This window comes from Sander lucioperca, chromosome 13, assembly GCF_008315115.2.
Source record: "Sander lucioperca isolate FBNREF2018 chromosome 13, SLUC_FBN_1.2, whole genome shotgun sequence".
Taxonomy (NCBI): Eukaryota; Metazoa; Chordata; class Actinopteri; order Perciformes; family Percidae; genus Sander; species Sander lucioperca.
Genome location: NC_050185.1, coordinates 24558749 through 24576188, shown reverse-complemented (window position 1 = coordinate 24576188; position 17440 = coordinate 24558749). Strand labels below are relative to the sequence as shown.

The window sequence follows — 17440 nt, the reverse complement described above, 5'->3', positions numbered from 1 at the left end:
TTGGCTGCTCTTCTGTTGATCTTTAAAAGGAGAAACAAACTTCAGTCAGTGTTTAGTTACCGATATTATTTTATAAATCAGCAGAAGTTTACCTAAAAAAAGACATGTTTAAATAACGACCTGCATACAGGAAGCGCTATAAAAACTGCTATTTCATTCTAAATTATTGAGAAGAGGCCAATATATTTCACTTAATAATGATGTTTTTTGTTTGTTTTGTTTTTAAAGATATTTGTAGGGCTTTTTCCTTCATTTAGAACAGCTGAAGAGAGACAGGAAATGGGGGAGAGAAAGAGGGGGGGTGGCACGCAGCAAAGGGCCTCGGGTCAGATTCGAACCCGGGCCTACATGGGGTGCACATTCTACCAGGTGAGCTAGAGGCTCAACACTCGAGCTGAGCCCAGAAAGGAATTGGCAAAGACACCTGGGGAGCCAAACACCAGCTACTGGTCAACAGAGCAGTCACTTGAGACTGGAAGAACAACCTGACCAGAGCACTGCCTAGATCGACTACAAGAAAGGCTACGATTTGATGCCGAACTCATGGATACTGGAATGCTTGGAGCTGTGTAACATCAACGGGACACTGAGGGCCAGATGTACGTACATTTGCGAACGTAGCGTTATCAGCGCCATGGCCAACCAGCAGAAAGCGCACGCTGTGATACTTCAGCTTACATCGTATTTACCAAACTTGCAGTTCATCGGGTAATCAGCGCCTTTCTCCGCCCACTATACCGTAAATTGCGCACATTTAAATGCGCAATTGAATCTGTTTCTGTAAATGTGTTCCTGGAGTATCGGGGGGATAGTTGGTATGTGGGTAGAGCTGCAGCGATTAATCGATTAGTTGTCAACTTTTAAATTAATTGCCAACTATTTTGATAATCGATTAGTTGGTTTGAGTAACTTCTTTAAGACAAAAGTAAAAATTCTTTGATTCCAGCCTGTTAAATATGAATATGTTCTAGTTTCTTCTCTCCTCTTGGACAGTAAACTGAATATCTTTGAGCTGTGGACAAAACAAGACATTTTAGGAAGTCATCTTGGGCCTTTGGGAAACACTAATCCACATTTTTTACCATTTTCTGACATCTTATAGACCAAATAACTAATTGATTACTCGAGAAAAAAATCAACATTAATTGACGAAGAAGTTAGTTAGAGCCCTATATGTGGGTGCAATCAATGGTACCTGTGACGTTTGGAAAGTTGGCGATGTCAAAGAAATCCTGCTTGATGTTATTTCGGCATTAGTGGTGGGGAAATGTATGTATTGACTAGTGCGCTGTAGCAAAGCGTTAAGTACTGGTGCTATGATACGGCTGAGTGCAGACTGAGATATTCCCACTGCTGATGCTAGGACAGGTTTGACATGATCCTGATGCCAATATTTGTAACGTAGCGAGGAGTTTAACAACTGCTGGAATGGAATGTGACCGCTGAGTCAGAGATTCAATGTCATCTTTGATTTCTTCCAGTAACTGTAATATTGCATGGCTGCTTAATCTGTAATGCTTAATGATTTTGTGTTCACTCAACTGAAAAAGTGTGATCCTTGTGGCAAAAATCTTTTCAGCTCGTCTCCTTGGCCTATGTCTTCATCTTGCTCAGATTACTGCTGCCATTTCACCAGGAGGCATATGCCAGGAAAACCCACTTCCTGGTTTACACCTGCTTTTAAGAGGCGGAGAATTTTCACCACAAAATAGAAGCGCGCTTTCACGGGCGTTTTTTGTACGTACCGCGGAATACATAATTAGGCGCACTTTACGCTTTCCCTCCCATCTCTTTATGGGAAACTCCCACTTTCCCCTTCACCCTCCCGTGAATGCATATGCATGACACGGAAAAGCACAATTTTCCATTTTCAGTCCCTGCGACAGACAGTCTGCACTTTTACCTCAGTGCGGCCTGTTAGTACACACCTGGCCATGCTTTTACGCGCACATTGCGAAACAAATATGCCTGAAGTGGGCGCGAAAGCGTTAGTTCATCTGGCCATGAGAGTCTTAATCAAGAACTCAATGAGGTGTGGAAGACGACTCTAGAGGACAACTCAAAGCCAATTACAAAAGTTAACATCAAGTGTGACATAGACCAAGGAGGTGCTCCGTCCCTGCTGCTGTTCTACTAAACCCCCCTCAGTCAGATCATCACTAAGAGTGGCTACGGATACAAGTTCAGAAGGGGAGTGACCATCAGCCACCTCCTCTACATGAATGGACATCAAGCTGTCGGAATAACTAGATAAGTTTATTATGATTTGACAGTATACATTTAATGTGTGTGTGTGTGTGATGCCTACCAGTGTCAGCTCTTTGTTTCTCAGCTACTGATCCTGACATACTCGCACATTCGCTTGTCTCTGAAAAAGACAAGCGAAGGGTTTAAAAAGTTAAACCCACACAAATTGAAAATGATTCTGTCATTTTTCTCTGGTGCTTTTTCTCTGTAGAGAGATTCTGAGTTTAGATGTCTTTTCATAGATGCTGGTTAACAGATGTTATGTCTAAGTAGATCCCCACTGAGCTCCATCGGCCAAAAGACAAACTTATATTTTGTGTTCATTACACCGTCATTTGATTTCTTCAGTGGCTTACTTAAACATTTTAAATTCTGTGTGCATAACAATCACAAGTCAAAATGTGACATTTGTCATTGAATATCTTTACAGGATCCAGTATCGCTGCCTGATGTGGCACCTCGTGGTTTGGTGTACTTGCATAAAGTCTCTCTCTTCTTTTGCTCTCTTCTTTTTGTCCAAGCGTGGCTCAGACCTTTACGACTTCATTGGGTTTTTCAAGTGGACACCCTCCAATATGATATATGTATTATTATATATAAATATCTTTTATCTAAGTTTTTAATTTATCATATAGTATCAAACAGTCGGTGCTGAAAAATGAAGCCAACGTGTCCCATTGTTTTTAATATTTGTTTTTATCACTTTGTAAAGAGTTTTTACTCAAAGATCCTAATTTCATTCACTGTGATTTCATGTTAAAGACTTAAATGTGGGGAAAATAATGTATATTGTTTTCTTACCCAGGTTAGGGTTAACCCTAATGTATATAATTTTATTTCCTTGTAATGTTGCTTCTGCTGTGAGCGGCATTAGATAGCGGAGTCTTCTTTCTACATCATCTTCCACTTTGATCCCAAACACATTTGCCAGAAGTCGAGTTGTCACATAAACCGTCTGCCTCCGGTCGTTGAACTCTACCTCAAGGTGAGTGTTCGTCTTATTGGACTTTTTGATTTCCATTATTTTTATCCTCCCAGTCTGGACAGCAGCACCTAGAGCCTGAATAAAGACAGATTAACATTCATAGTGAAGGTTCAGTTTTATAGTTCAGTGGTTCCCAAAGAGTCTGCATTAACAGGTTAATAAAATGTGTTGCTGTTAAAATCTGTTTGTTTATGTCCATGGTTTTATTTGTGATATTTATTTAAAACGTGTTTGCATTGGTTAATTAGTATGTAGTTTCTTTGATTTGGATGAATTAATTTAACTTTGAATAGTCTCTTTCTACTAATAAACTAAACAATAAACAAACCACTGATTTGAGAGGGAAATCAAACATTTTAGACAGATGTTAGCATCAGTAGAACAGAGTTGTCTTTGCTGCTACCTTGGAGGCTGTTTTCAGGGACGAATCTTGCTTCTCTTTCTTCTTTTTGGGCTTCACGGCTTCAACAGGATCCATCTGAACAAACCACGAGATTAAAACACCATTAAATATAATTCCTTTAATCCATTTTCAAATATTGGAAACATCCCTCAATATAATGTCCAGATTTGCCTCATTCCACAGACTAAACTACAAACATGGCTGACTTGTGGCTTTGAGAAAAGAAGAGCGAGGAGATAACTGCAGGTACCTTTTTAATACTGGTGTATTTAGTTGAGTTCAGCGATACAAGTTGAGTGTAATGATGGGTCTTCATGTTGGTAACCTTAACAACATCTCCAACTGATAATCCTTGGCATTGCTCGGTGGCTTCCCCCCACATGACGATCTCGATGGAATCAGTCTCGTCTTTAAGTTGGAATTGTTGCCTTTTTATCTTCGTCTTGGTGAACTTCACCTCAATCTTTTCGACATAATTAATCTGAACAAACCAATAGCACAAGTTATTTTAACAAACAGAAATGACTTCTTTTTCACAAATTTAAAAACAGAATTTGTTTGACGAAGATGCATTTTCTTATCACTTATCACTCTGTCTTTAAGATTGGGTATCATGTCTAATCAACAACTTTGTCATAATTTTCACTTCAAAATTGGAAAATGGATAACAATTTTTGGTATCTTGCGTTATATGTATTATCACTTCAATTTAAAAAATATGTTTCTCGTATGCTGCTGCAGTCGTGGGCCAATCAAACGTCAAATTAAATCAAAGAACGCATTAATGTACCATAAATGCCTGTTTCTAACTTTGCTTCTTCACCTGGAGCCTTTGTGCTTTCTCATCTCACAGATTTCCTTGGAGCGTGGAGCCACCTGGATCGTGTCTTTTACAATTGAAAGTATTACATAGGAACCACTATAGTAAAGCCAGGCTTGCCAGATCTACCTGGGTGCATCAGATGAGGGATGCAATAGATGTTCCCAATTACCCTTGTGATTTGACCCAAATGTTCTGGTCATGTCCCAAACTGTCCAACTTCTGGCAGCTATTCTTTAATACAATCTCAAAGGTTTTGGAGTTGAAGATCTGTACGTCCCCTCATGTAGCTATTTTTGGCAGGCCTCCAGATGGCAATTAGAGCAACGGCTGCTAATTGCTTGTAATTGCTTTTACCTCTCTGATTGCCCATCAGAGGATCTTGCATCTTTGGAAGTCACCCTCGTCTTTTAAGAACTGGCTGTGTGATACTTGATCTTGCTTAAAACTTGAGAAAATAAAGTCTGCTCTGAGAGGTTCCTCCGATAAGTTGTATTCTTATTGGAAGTCACTGATCCACCATGTTAAACAGCTTCTCCCCTGGGAAAATGTCACTGTATGTCACATTGATGCTATGTTACTGTAATGGCCTGCTACCCACGCGTCAAAACATTTTATGGTCATAATTCATCTCGTAGCTTGTAAGTAACTTCTCCGGTTTAAACTCACCTTTGTAACTTTTCCTTTGACACTCACTTCTGTCTTGTCAGGAAATGACTTGACTTCTTTAATGGAGTAAAATGTCAGACCGTCGGGCTAAATTAGATACCAAAAAAATAAAAGTACAATTTCATCAATGTTCAGTTCTTAATGCAGAATTAAGACATTTTAAACAGATGTTAGCATCAGTAGAACAGAGTGGTCTCTGCTGCTACCTTGGAGGTTTTCTTCATTTCGGTCTTCACTGCTCCAACAGGATCCATCTGAACAAACCAAAAGATTAAATACAATTAGATAGAATTTTTCACAAAGCAAAAGCTATACCTCAGACATCGTGGACAAAGCCAGTGAATGAGTCTGTACTTCTGCTTACAGTTGAGGAGGCAGATTTGAGTCCACACAGTTAAAACAATGTGGTCATATGTGGATCAGACCATCTCTTAATGTGGTCTAAGCATAATGTTTTTCAGGAGAAATTAACAAGAAAGTGTTTAATTAATACTCACTTTGTCCTTTTTTGTTTGAGGTTTGTCGGCAGCTGGAGATGCTCTCAGTGGAGGAAGTAACATATGCAAATACTTTTATGTGCAGGTAGTGGAAGATACCAACTTTAATCATGTTTCACCAACCTGCCTGCCGCTCTAGTTATCTAGAATAAATGATTCAATGTATTTGGAAACGTCAAATATTAAATTTTTTCCAACTATGACTTTGTTATTCATCAAAATAAAAACATCCAGTTTCAAACTCACAGTCCCCCCCCCCCCCTTTTTTTTTGAATAATGCTTTTGCCCTTTCTTTCCCGCCCACAGGCCAAGAAAAGAGCGGGTACTTTCAGTTTCATGTTGTGTGAACAAATACAGTCATAAATATTGTTTGGTGTTAGTCAGTGAGGTAAAGCAGCTTTCATAGCTGTAATCGTAAATCGTTAATCCTGTAAACGTAATCTTTTTTATTATAGTATTTAATTATTAGTACAGATTCATTAACATCTAAGCAGCGTATTGATGTTGCAGCTTGTAATGTGGAGCTATAACAAAACATTTTATAAACTGTAAACGTTTTTATGTAAAGGAACTGCTGTCAGATGAACGGAGCCCTGGAGGTGTCATGGACGGGGTTTTTTTTTTAGGCGCGCGTGCAAGCACAACTTACAACATAACTCACATGCACGCTTTACTAAAGCGCATGCAGGCTTTAAATAAGTCACACGCAGGCTTTATTAAAGCGCATGCATGCCTTCAATAAGTCGCACATGCGCTTTAGTAAATAGTGCGGGCAACTTACTAAAGCACGCGTGCAAGTAATAAAGTGCATGTGCGACGGCATCGTCCCGTTTCAATTCTGCCCACTTGTGCCACCAGTGAGCCTGCCTGGTTGGTGCTCCTCTTCAGAGATTGGTTAGGGGTAGAAGTCTGTCTGTGTATTTATTATTTGTGTAATCATCTAGCTATTTTATCACACTTGTGAACTAATGTGCTCCTTGAAAGTACCGAACACATTCAGCTGTGGGCAGCTTCTTTTTACAGATTGTGATGCCGACTGTTAAACTTTAAAGCTTTAAACGCTAAAGTTGCTAAAGTTGCCAATTTTCAACCCTTCTGAAGCGCGTAATCCAACTGGAGTTTTACCGGCGGATAAAGACAGACCTCTGGGTGCTGGAGACATTCATCTGCATGTACGGCAGAAATGAAAATCTGCCGACTTTACCTTAAAGTTACCAGCTAACGCTAGCCGGAGCTTGGTTACATCAACGAATGTAGTTGTAGTCTTGCAATGTGTGACCCTGCAAGATCCCCTGTCTTTACATGTTATGACAGTCTTAAACTTTAGGGGCCCTATCTTGCACCCAGCGCAATTGACTTTGTACACCGACGCATGTATCATTCCTATTTTGCACCCGACGCACAGCGGACTTTTCCCTCCACAGACTCACGTCGGTAAATTAGGGAATGAACTACCGAGGGCGGTTCAGCAAAAAGAGGAGGCGTGTTCCGGCGCAAACGTTCCCTAGTGCTATTTTGCAGTTTCAGAAAACAATTACGCCACAGACCAAGAAAAACTTAGTCTAAAGTCAGTGACCATGAATCATGGATATGTTGATGACATAAATGAGGAAATATTAGAGGACTTAAGGAGGTGTGATGTTGAACTGCATGTCCCGATGCCACTTAACCCAAATGCCCCAGCAGCAGCACGGGACAGGACAGACAGAAGAGCTGCATCGTCTATAGTGAGGTCATCTCGGTCTGTTAGACTACATTGCAAAAATATCACCATGCATTCATAACCTCGTGATTCAATGAGAGTGAGCCCAAAACATCCGAAAGTATGTTTTTGTGACATTTCTTTATTTACATTTTGTCAAAAAGAAAAATCAATAGCAAATGTCGGTCTCCTCGGCTGTGAACCGCTCCCGGCGTGCACCCATGGATGTATTAGAGCGTGCGCCTAGCGAATCCGCCATTATAATAGCAATCTGCCATGGAACAAGTGCACCAGCTTTTAAAGGGAATGTGAGATAACGCTCTGATTGGTTTATTGCACGTTAGCCCAAACCACACCCATGAGTAATGTAGCTACTTCAGACCAACCCCATTTTAGATTTGCGTCGGGCGCAAGAGTCATTTAATTGTTCTTACATATAAAGCATTGCATGGACAGGCGCCTGTTTGTATCTCTGACCTGCTCCATCCGTACATCACTAACAGGTCACTCAGATCTTCTAACCAGGGACTACTGGTGGTCCCACGCACTCGTTTAAAGACTAAAGGTGATCGTTCCTTTGAAGTGGTAGCTCCGACTTTGTGGAACGCCCTTCCTATTAAAGGAGAACTCCGGGCAATTTTTATGTTAATCTTGATCACTATAAGTATGTGAGTACTGTCGATAGCAAAAAAAACGAGCCGAATCGGTGCTAGCTAACTGGAGCTGCTGCAGCTAATGCCGCGAGCTCCCACTTAGCTAAAACGGCAGTTTTGGGGGCATATCATAAAGAGTGCCTTTGTGCCTCTTTAACAGACACAAAATGCAATTAAAATGTCTGTGCAACATGAGCAGGGCCCTTACATGACAACAAGATGCGTTTTCAACTCAGACATTGTTTAAATTCACCTACCCTGTTAGCTGCTAGCTTCCGTCTGGGATGAGTGAGTGTTCAGCCAGGCTTCGGTAATAATCATCAAGCAGCAGCAGGTATGTGATGATGTGGGGACCAAGGGAACTTTATCAGGATGCATAGTATCCTGGATCCATGAAATAAAAATAAAAATCTGCCTTCCTCTATGGGAATTTAACATAGGGGTATGTATAATTATGGCCCCTGTATTTTAAAGAAGAACATTTATTTATTTACAATACATTATTAATTCACAAAAACAAATTGGTGTCCTAAAAAGGTCGGATTTTTCCTCATTTTTTTAATTAAGGCATTAAGATCAATTTCCAAAAGATGATTTTTTTATTCCTCTTTTTAGTCAACTTGACCATAGGTATGAATACTTATGAGCAGCACTGTATATCCATTTTGTGTGCGATCCATCTGCCGTTGGTGAATAGTAGTCTCTGTAGTGGCGAACTGTGTGTTAGTTGCCTTAGCCAGGCTAGCGGGCCAGACCGGCATCCTTCTACTTCTACTAAAATTAGTGAACTCCGACCAAACAGGATTCATAAAAACGAGACTAGCAGCAGATAATGTTAGACGCCTTCTCCACATTGTTGATGTGGCAGAGGACAGTAAGACCCCAATGTCACTTCTTTCTCTTGACGCAATGAAAGCCTTTGACAGACTTGAGTGGCCATTTCTATGGTCAGTTTTAGAGGTGACGGGCCTTGGTAAAACTTTCATTGGTATGAGTAAAGTTTTGTATTCTAATCCCTCAGCCCGAGTCTTAACCAGACGCACCTCCTCCTCTTAATTTCCAGTTTCTAGATCCTCCCACTAAGGTTGCCCCTTGAGTCCTGCATTATTTGTCATTTCTCTAGAGCCGCTGGCTCAAGCCATTCGCCAATCGATTATGGTGTCACCAATATGCATTCGTAATACACAGCATCATCTCTCATTGTTTGCGAAAAAACCATCTCAGTCTCTTCCTCACCTTCTATCTTTATGCAAGAAGTATGGAAGCTTATCAGGCTTTAAAATTAACTGGTCAAAGTCTGCACTACTTCATTTAAATGACTCTGCCCGCAACTCAACCATCTCTGCTAACATCCCCATTGTTAGGCATTGAGGTCTTCCCCTGCTTAAACCAAATTGTTTGACATAACTATTCTGTTGCTCTAAATAATGTTTTGAAAGATACAGAAAAATGGATGGGTCTCCCCATGTCGATTCAAGCCCATATCTCATTGGTTAAAATGAATGTGTTACCCAGGATTAATTTTGTGAGCTCTATGCTACCTCTCCCCTCCTGCTGGCTATTGATGTAAATTACAGTCAGCGGTATATAAATTTATCTGGAAAGGCAAACGGCCGCGACTTAAGATGTTTACTCTACAGAGAAGGAAAGAGGATGGTGGCCTCTCAGTTCCCAACTTCAAACATTATTTTTGGTCCTTCATGTTGAGGCCCCTCCTCACTTGGTTTGACCCAGATGTGTCTGTTTGCTGGCGTACCTTAGAAAGTGCTATGACAGAGCCTTGGTCACTCCACGATGTTCTTTATGCCAATGTTTCTAACAAACGCTTTGGCCCCATTATCTCACATCTTATCAAGACTTGGAGATTGGCTGAAACATACTGCCATATAGCTTGTAACTGGCACACTTTTTCCCCTTTATTCAATAATACAGCACTCCTGATTGGTGGGAGGCTGATAACAGCCCCACAATGGGAACAAAGGGGACTTCATTGTCTAAAAGACATTTTTAGCGAGGTTGGCTTGTTACCTTTTTCTGACTTGCAGAACGCATTCAATCTACCACGTTCCTCTTTTTTCTTTTACCTTCAATTAAGATCAGCACTCAAGGCATACAGTGTCCCTTGGCAGAGGCCTTTGCCCATCCATCCTATCCGGAAGTTATTTACTGTGCAGCCTAAAAACTGTGGTATGGTATCTAGGCTTTATCAGTTCTTAGTGATATCTGGCCGCTCTGCCCTTCCTATTGAGAGGATCTGGGCACGCGATTGCCCAGGCCTGAGTATCGATCTTGACTGGCATGACGCATGGTCTAACATTCCAGAAGTATCACGCAATTCAGACCATCAGCAGATTCACTTCAATTTCATTCATAGGGCATATCTCACCCCCGTGAAAATGCACCACATGAAAATAATTAACAGCCCTTTATGCACTTTCTGCCCAATAAAAGCACAAGGCACATATCTTCACATGATCTGGGTGTGCTCTCACGTTGGTCAGTTCTGGAACAATATTGCATCCAAAATCTCCACCTTGATTAATGTTACTGTGCCTCCATCTTCGTCCGCTTAGCCGGTCTCGGATCGCGGGGGTAGCAGCTCCAGCAGGGGACCCCAAACTTCCCTTTCCCGAGCCACATTAACCAGCTCCGACTGGGGGATCCCGAGGCGTTCCCAGGCCAGGTTGGAGATATAATCCCTCCACCTAGTCCTGGGTCTTCCCCGAGGCCTCCTCCCAGCTGGACGTGCCTGGAACACCTCCCTAGGGAGGCGCCCAGGGGGCATCCTTACCAGATGCCCGAACCACCTCAACTGGCTCCTTTCGACGCAAAGGAGCAGCGGCTCTACTCCGAGCTCCTCACGGATGACTGAGCTTCTCACCCTATCTCTAAGGGAGACACCAGCCACCCTCCTGAGGAAACCCATTTCGGCCGCTTGTACCCTGGATCTCGTTCTTTCGGTCATGACCCAACCTTCATGACCATAGGTGAGGGTAGGAACGAAAACTGACCGGTCGATCGAGAGCTTTGCCTTCTGGCTCAGCTCTCTTTTCATCACAACGGTGCGATAAATTGAATGTAATACCGCACCCGCTGCGCCGATTCTCCGACCAATCTCCCGCTCCATTGTTCCCTCACTCGCGAACAAGACTCCAAGGTACTTGAACTCCTTCACTTGGGGTAAGGACTCATTCCCTACCTGGAGAAGGCACTCCATTGGTTTCCTGCTGAGAACCATGGCCTCCGATTTAGAGGTGCTGATCCTCATCTCAGCCGCTTCACACTCGGCTGCGAACCAATCCAGTGAGTGCTGAAGGTCACAGACCGATGATGCCATCAGGACCACATCATCTGCAAAGAGCAGCGATGAGATCCCCAGCCCACCGAACTGCAACCCCTCTCCACCCCGACTACGCCTCGATATCCTGTCCGTAAATACTACAAACAGGATTGGTGACAAAGCGCAGCCCTGGCGGAGGCCAACTCTCACCTGAAACGAGTCCGACTTACTGCCGAGAACGCGGACACAGCTCTCGCTTTGGTTGTACAGAGATTGGATGGCCCTGAGAAGGGACCCCCTCACCCCATACTCCCGCAGCACCTCCCACAGTATCTCCCGGGGGACCCGGTCATAGGCCTTCTCCAGATCCACAAAGCACATGTAGACCGGTTGGGCATACTCCCAGGCTCCCTCCAGGATCCTTGCGAGAGTAAAGATCTGGTCCGTTGTTCCACGACCAGGACGGAATCCGCATTGTTCCTCTTCAACCTGAGGTTCAACTATCGACCGAACCCTCCTTTCCAGCACCTTGAAGAAGACTTTACCAGGGAGGCTGAGAAGTGTGATACCCCTATAATTGGCACACACCCTCTGGTCCCCCTTTTTGAAAAGGGGGACCACCACCCCGGTCTGCCACTCCTTAGGCACCGTCCCAGACTTCCACGCAATGTTGAAGAGGCGTGTCAACCAAGACAACCTCTCCACACCCAGAGCTTTAAGCATTTCTGGACGGATCTCATCAATCCCTGGGGCTTTGCCACTGTGGAGTTGTTTAACTACCTCAGCAACTTCCACCCGGGAAATTGACAACAATCCCCCATCATCCTCCAGCTCTGCCTCTACCATAGAGGGCGTATTAGTCGGATTTAGGAGTTCCTCAAAGTGCTCCTTCCACCGCCCTATTACCTCCTCAGTTGAGGTCAACAGCGTCCCATCCTTACTGTACACAGCTTGGATGGTTCCCCGCTTCCCCCTCCTGAGGTGGCGAACGGTTTTCCAGAAGCACCTTGGTGCCGACCGAAAGTCCTTCTCCATGTCTTCTCCAAACTTTTCCCACACCCGATGCTTTGCCTCTTTCACAGCAGAGGCCGCAGCCCTTCAGGCCCTTCGGTACCTTGCCACTGCCTCCGGAGTCCTCTGGGATAACATATCCCGGAAAGACTCCTTCTTCAGTCGGACGGCTTCCCTGACCACCGGTGTCCACCACGGTGTTCGTGGGTTACCGCCCCTTGAGGCACCTAAGACCCTAAGACCACAGCTCCTCGCCGCAGCTTCAGCAATGGAAACTTTGAACATTGTCCACTCGGGTTCAATGCCCCCAGCCTCCACAGGGATGCACGAAAAGCTCCACCGGAGGTGTGAGTTGAAAGTCTGTCGGACAGGGGCCTCCTCCAGACGTTCCCAATTTACCCGCACTACCCGTTTGGGCTTACCAGGTCTGTCCAGAATCTTCCCCCACCCCCTTGTTACTGTGCCTGTTACTGTCAATGTCTTGATTCTGAATGATCTGTCAGCCTTTCAGCTCTCTAGAACTAAAAAAACGTGCTGTATTTGCTGGACTTACAGCTGCGAAGAAAATGATTGCAACCCGTTGGAAACCACCTCATGATCTGTCTATCCGTACATGGACCCTTTCCTTTTTGGATGTTGTGTATATGGAACTCTCTACAGCGCGCATCCATGGAGCGCCAGGAAAAACTCTGGACACTTGGCTCAGCATCGCTGAATCGTTGAGGTCCGGGCTGTAGCCTTGTGCTGCAGCCTTTGCCTTAACTTGCGCATGTGTTTGGTCCCTTGTCTTGTGTCTGTCTGTGTGTGTGTCTCTGTTTATGTATGTGTTTGTGTGTGTCTGTTTCTGCATGTGTTGTTTTGTCTCCCTCCCTCCCGTCTTTCCTCTCTATGTTTTTTGGCCCTGGGATGCGTTCTCAAGTCTCAGTGTACAGTTTGTAATTGTTTGTCACTGTGTATAATTTCTAAATATAAAAAAAATTAAAAAAAATGTGATCACAACTAAAAACAGACAGATGTGAGATGTTGTCAGACTTTAGTCTTTTCAAAGTCTGTTCAAAGTCTTCTACTGTTTGGTAGGCATCAAGTGCACGTGCAACTTATTTAAAGCGTGCATGTGCTTTAGTAAAACGCACGTGCAAGTTATAAATCGTGCGCACGCTTTAAAAAAAATAATGTCACCTCCAGGGCGCTGTACACATGTTATGATTTAACATCTAAGTTCACTTAATAAAACAGGCTTTAACAAGTTCTAATCTAAAGATGACAATAGTTAATCAGTTATTATAGAGATTCATCATCACACTCCACAGTTTCTTGCTTTATCTTCAGATTAATTTCAGCTCTCTGGAAAGCAGTGGATCAACCTGACATTATTTCCCTTTCTTTGCACCGTGTCTACTTCTCGGGCTTTGTCTGTGCTGGTTTTTGTTCTGACTGACTGCATTTCCTCATCATTTATAACTCTACCGTCAAGAAGTTTATACGTAACTGTTAACTATAGAAACATGATGAATTCAGCAAAGAAAGATAAATTGCAGATGTTTACTGTATTAACAGAATCTCAAAGTTCTGACATCTTGAAATTAAGAGAAAAGAAAATGTGTATTCAATGTGTTCATCACTTTAATGTTGCAGCTTGAGAAATATATTTTTTTTACCATACAGTTTATTCTGATTTTAATCTAATTAAAGTTTTATCTTAATCTATAATACATCCGGATTTGTTTGTTTACTATATTTGTCCAAGTAAAAGTAGAAAGTTTGATTGACTGAATTGAAAATACTTTGTTTGTATGAGTCTTTTTGTTTGTTAAAAACTTAGATCTTTAGTTTACTTTTTGGGATAAATACTTGTCTTCGGTTTACGTTCAGATTGCATTCTGAGGATGAACTGCAAAACGATGTCGATGTTTGAAAGCTAATTCAGCCTGCACACCAACTGACGGCACAACAAACATACTGTAGTTTTAACTTTGTCCACACAACATAAAAGTGAAAGTATGGCTTTGATTGTGGGCTAAACCATTGTCACTGGAGGGGGGGAACTGTGAGTCTGAAACAAGATGTTATGAAGGATTAACACTCAAAATTAGAACAAAAATAAATAAGTACAATATGATAATTAAAAAGCCACTCTAATCTATTTTAGCAGAGTGGAGAGACGGCTTTAAAACGTGATTTAAGTTGGTTTCTGCTACAAACAAGTTCAGACAAAGTGTCTTTGTTCCACTGAGAGTCCATTTCACAGAAAACGGTCGGTGGTTGAAGAGAAAAACAAAGTGAGTATTTATTCACTGACTTTGTTGCTAGTGTCTTTGGAAAAATGTATTATTAATTATTACTACCTATCTATCTAAACTTGTGGTCCGAACAAGGAAAAAGGTGAAGAGTCTGAGAGGAGAGTAGCAGCATGTTCTGTCTGTTTACGCTCTGATTTCAATGGTGACTGATATGAATCACTATGAGCTGTTTCTCTGTCCCATGAAGAGGCTGATAATAAGGACTGCACACGGATCACTGTTTTGTGCGTTACTGTACTGCTTTGTGTACATTAATCAACTGACAGTAAGTTGTAGTTTGTCAATAAACAATAACAGAATATGGAGATTTAAACAGGCTGTACTTATGGCTGCTCCCATAAACGTTTATTATTCTCTTTCTTCTCAGAGCATTTCAGGATAACCACACGGTAGACTACAGACAAAGCAAATCACAGAACTAACCAAAATGTTTCTCACATTTCAAGTCAGTGCTTGAAGTGCTACCATGCCAACACCTGTGACAGGTCACTTTAAAGTTGCCACGTGCTAGAAAAGGACTAACTGCCTACGATGAAACCGGTGTTGTGCAAGTGATTGCGGTCTGTGGGAGCGTCCTGTGCCCTAGATTATAATCAACCCAGTCCTTTTTCCACTTGCCATAAAGTGATGGCAGCTTCTACTGTGTTTGTATGAAAGGTTTTTTCTGCCTCAAAATGACCTGATTTAATAAATAGGATTTATATCTGACAGATTATAGTCCACACAGGACTTTTTACCTGTTGAAATACCTTTTTAAAGGAGCAATACATTACGTAACACTTTCTGTTGTGCTGAGTTTTGCATGCCTGTGGCCAATTTGCATCCTCTTCACGGGCAGCAAGGACATGTTCTACTACCGAGTCTAATACAACATTAAAACATTCAAACAGTATATACTTCAGATCATTTAGCACCACTGATGAACCTGGTAAAGAAGTTATATTGTATTTAAATAGTACTCAAGCCTACGGAATCATCTGAAAATCTAAGTTTAGTTAACTAAAATGTGTAATTTAACCTGTCTTTCAGCTTTGTTCTCCTTGTTGTATGTTGTGTTTCTATCTTCGTTCTCGGTAACACTGAGAGCAACTTAAAACCGGAAAGAATATGTGTTCACATATTTAGCAAATACATCTGATTCTTTTGCACACAGCCTCAGAAATTGATTACTTTTCAAAATGTCTTACATAATGTTAAGTCATTTTCATGTTGTTTATCCAGACACTCAATTTAAACAGCATAATATGAGCTCTTTAACACATAGCCGCCCCTCTCTATATGTTTAACAGTTCTATGTTTCCAGGCACCTGTTTATTTTTTGCTTCATAGATTTTTTGTGCAGTCTTAAATTGTACCAGATCTTTCAGCTTTAAGGTGTGTCATTTTAAATACAGTAGATAGGTGTGCTCATCATATCCAACATTGTTTACTAATGGAGTGGCTCTTTTTTGTAGTGTGTTCAGTGACTGTAAGGTGGTTTTGTAGGTGTTTCCCCAAACTTTAACACAGTAATTTAAATACGGTAACACAAGTGAACTATACAAAATATAAAGTGCTTTCTGTTCAATACATGCCTTGCTTTCCCCATTACTCCAATACTCCGTGCTACTTTTGCTCTAACTCTAATGTGCGGTTTCCAGCAGATTTGTAATCAAGAATCACACCCAGAAATGTATCTCAACATTGTTAATCATTACTTTTACTTGTATCATCACTTATCAGTTTTGCGGTTCCTAAACCAAAAAGTTAGGTTTTATCTTAATTTAATCTTCTAATTTAATTTCTTGAATCTGACAGATTATAGTCCACACAGCACTTTTTACCTGTTGAAATCCCTTTTTAAAGGAGCAATACATTCAATAACAGTTTCTGTTGGAACGAGTTTTGCATGCCTGTGGCCAATTTCATCCACCTCGCCTACCTATTAAATCTATTGTTGCTGACCAACAATAGGTTTAATAGGTCATTTCTGCCAAGCTTTGCACGCACAACTTTCTCATCCCTGAACAAAACATTAACTAACCATTAAAAAATTATAGTATATATTAAATTTTTCCTTTCATTCAGCTTTGTCTCCTTGTTTTAGTTGTCTGTTGTGTGTTTCTACCTTCGTTCTGTGTAACACAGAGAGCAACTTAAAACTGTACAGAATGTATTCATTTAATAAAATTCTGTTATTTTTTAAACTATGATACAAACATTTTCCACAGCAGGTGTATTTTAGTGCATTGTTGCTGTACTGTAGACCTCCACTGTCAGAACACCTCCACTGTCAACCTGCTCAGGACAGGAAATAACATGTTGTTAACTTCCTTTAACTTGCAGCAAACTGTCTCAACTTGTAGCACAACGAGGGCAACCTGATGCCACTTTGCAAAGGTAGGTGACTGATTTGCTTTTATTCAAAATGTTTAAATGCTTGATTCTTGCATTTGTTCATGGTTAAAGTTGCTGCCAATATCAATATGTAAATACTGTAAGTAGTAGTTGTTTACTGTAAGATAGGCTACTTTTTTGTGTACCTTTGTTGTCAGTGGCTATAGTTTCTGATGTTGCATTTTATGCTGCCTTCACGTACTATCAGAATTATGGTAAATACGAGTTGCTGACTCATTGAACACACCCTCAACTCATACTTTCGAGGGGGAAATTCGGAGACTAGTCTAGCCCCAAGAAGCAGGTGAGAATGAACCTTGCATCCGCATTTTTCTCATTTCGTAAGGTACTTATAATTTCAACTTCACAAGTGGGAAGTAGGATCTTCTGACTAGCACGTGAAGGCAGCGTAACTTATTTTTGTGGATGACGTAGACTGGTTATATGTAACCGGCTTTATTGTGTGCAGCCATGGATGAAGACGAGAGGCAATCAAT

General features: G+C 41.7%; 1 protein-coding gene and 2 long non-coding RNA genes across 3 annotated transcripts in view; 1 reads left to right on the top strand and 2 right to left on the bottom strand.

Annotated features, from left to right (window-relative positions):
* On the bottom strand, positions 1-5641 carry LOC118492990. The gene is made up of 3 exons (XR_004894916.1): positions 5622-5641; positions 2309-2368; positions 1-20 (listed from the first exon to the last, which is right to left on the bottom strand). It is a non-coding gene; the product is annotated as an uncharacterized LOC118492990 (long non-coding RNA).
* Positions 3991-5342, bottom strand: LOC118492977. The gene is made up of 3 exons (XR_004894902.1): positions 5331-5342; positions 5125-5211; positions 3991-4116 (listed from the first exon to the last, which is right to left on the bottom strand). It is a non-coding gene; the product is annotated as an uncharacterized LOC118492977 (long non-coding RNA).
* Positions 5642-14515: 8874 nt separating the features above from the next.
* The window catches only part of LOC116054973, a 137402-nt gene continuing 134477 nt past the window's right edge, over positions 14516-17440 (top strand). Inside the window, exon 1 of the mRNA XM_035990799.1 lies at positions 14516-14546. The gene's annotated coding sequence lies outside the window, so the exon portion shown is untranslated. The remainder of the gene's footprint in view (positions 14547-17440) is intronic.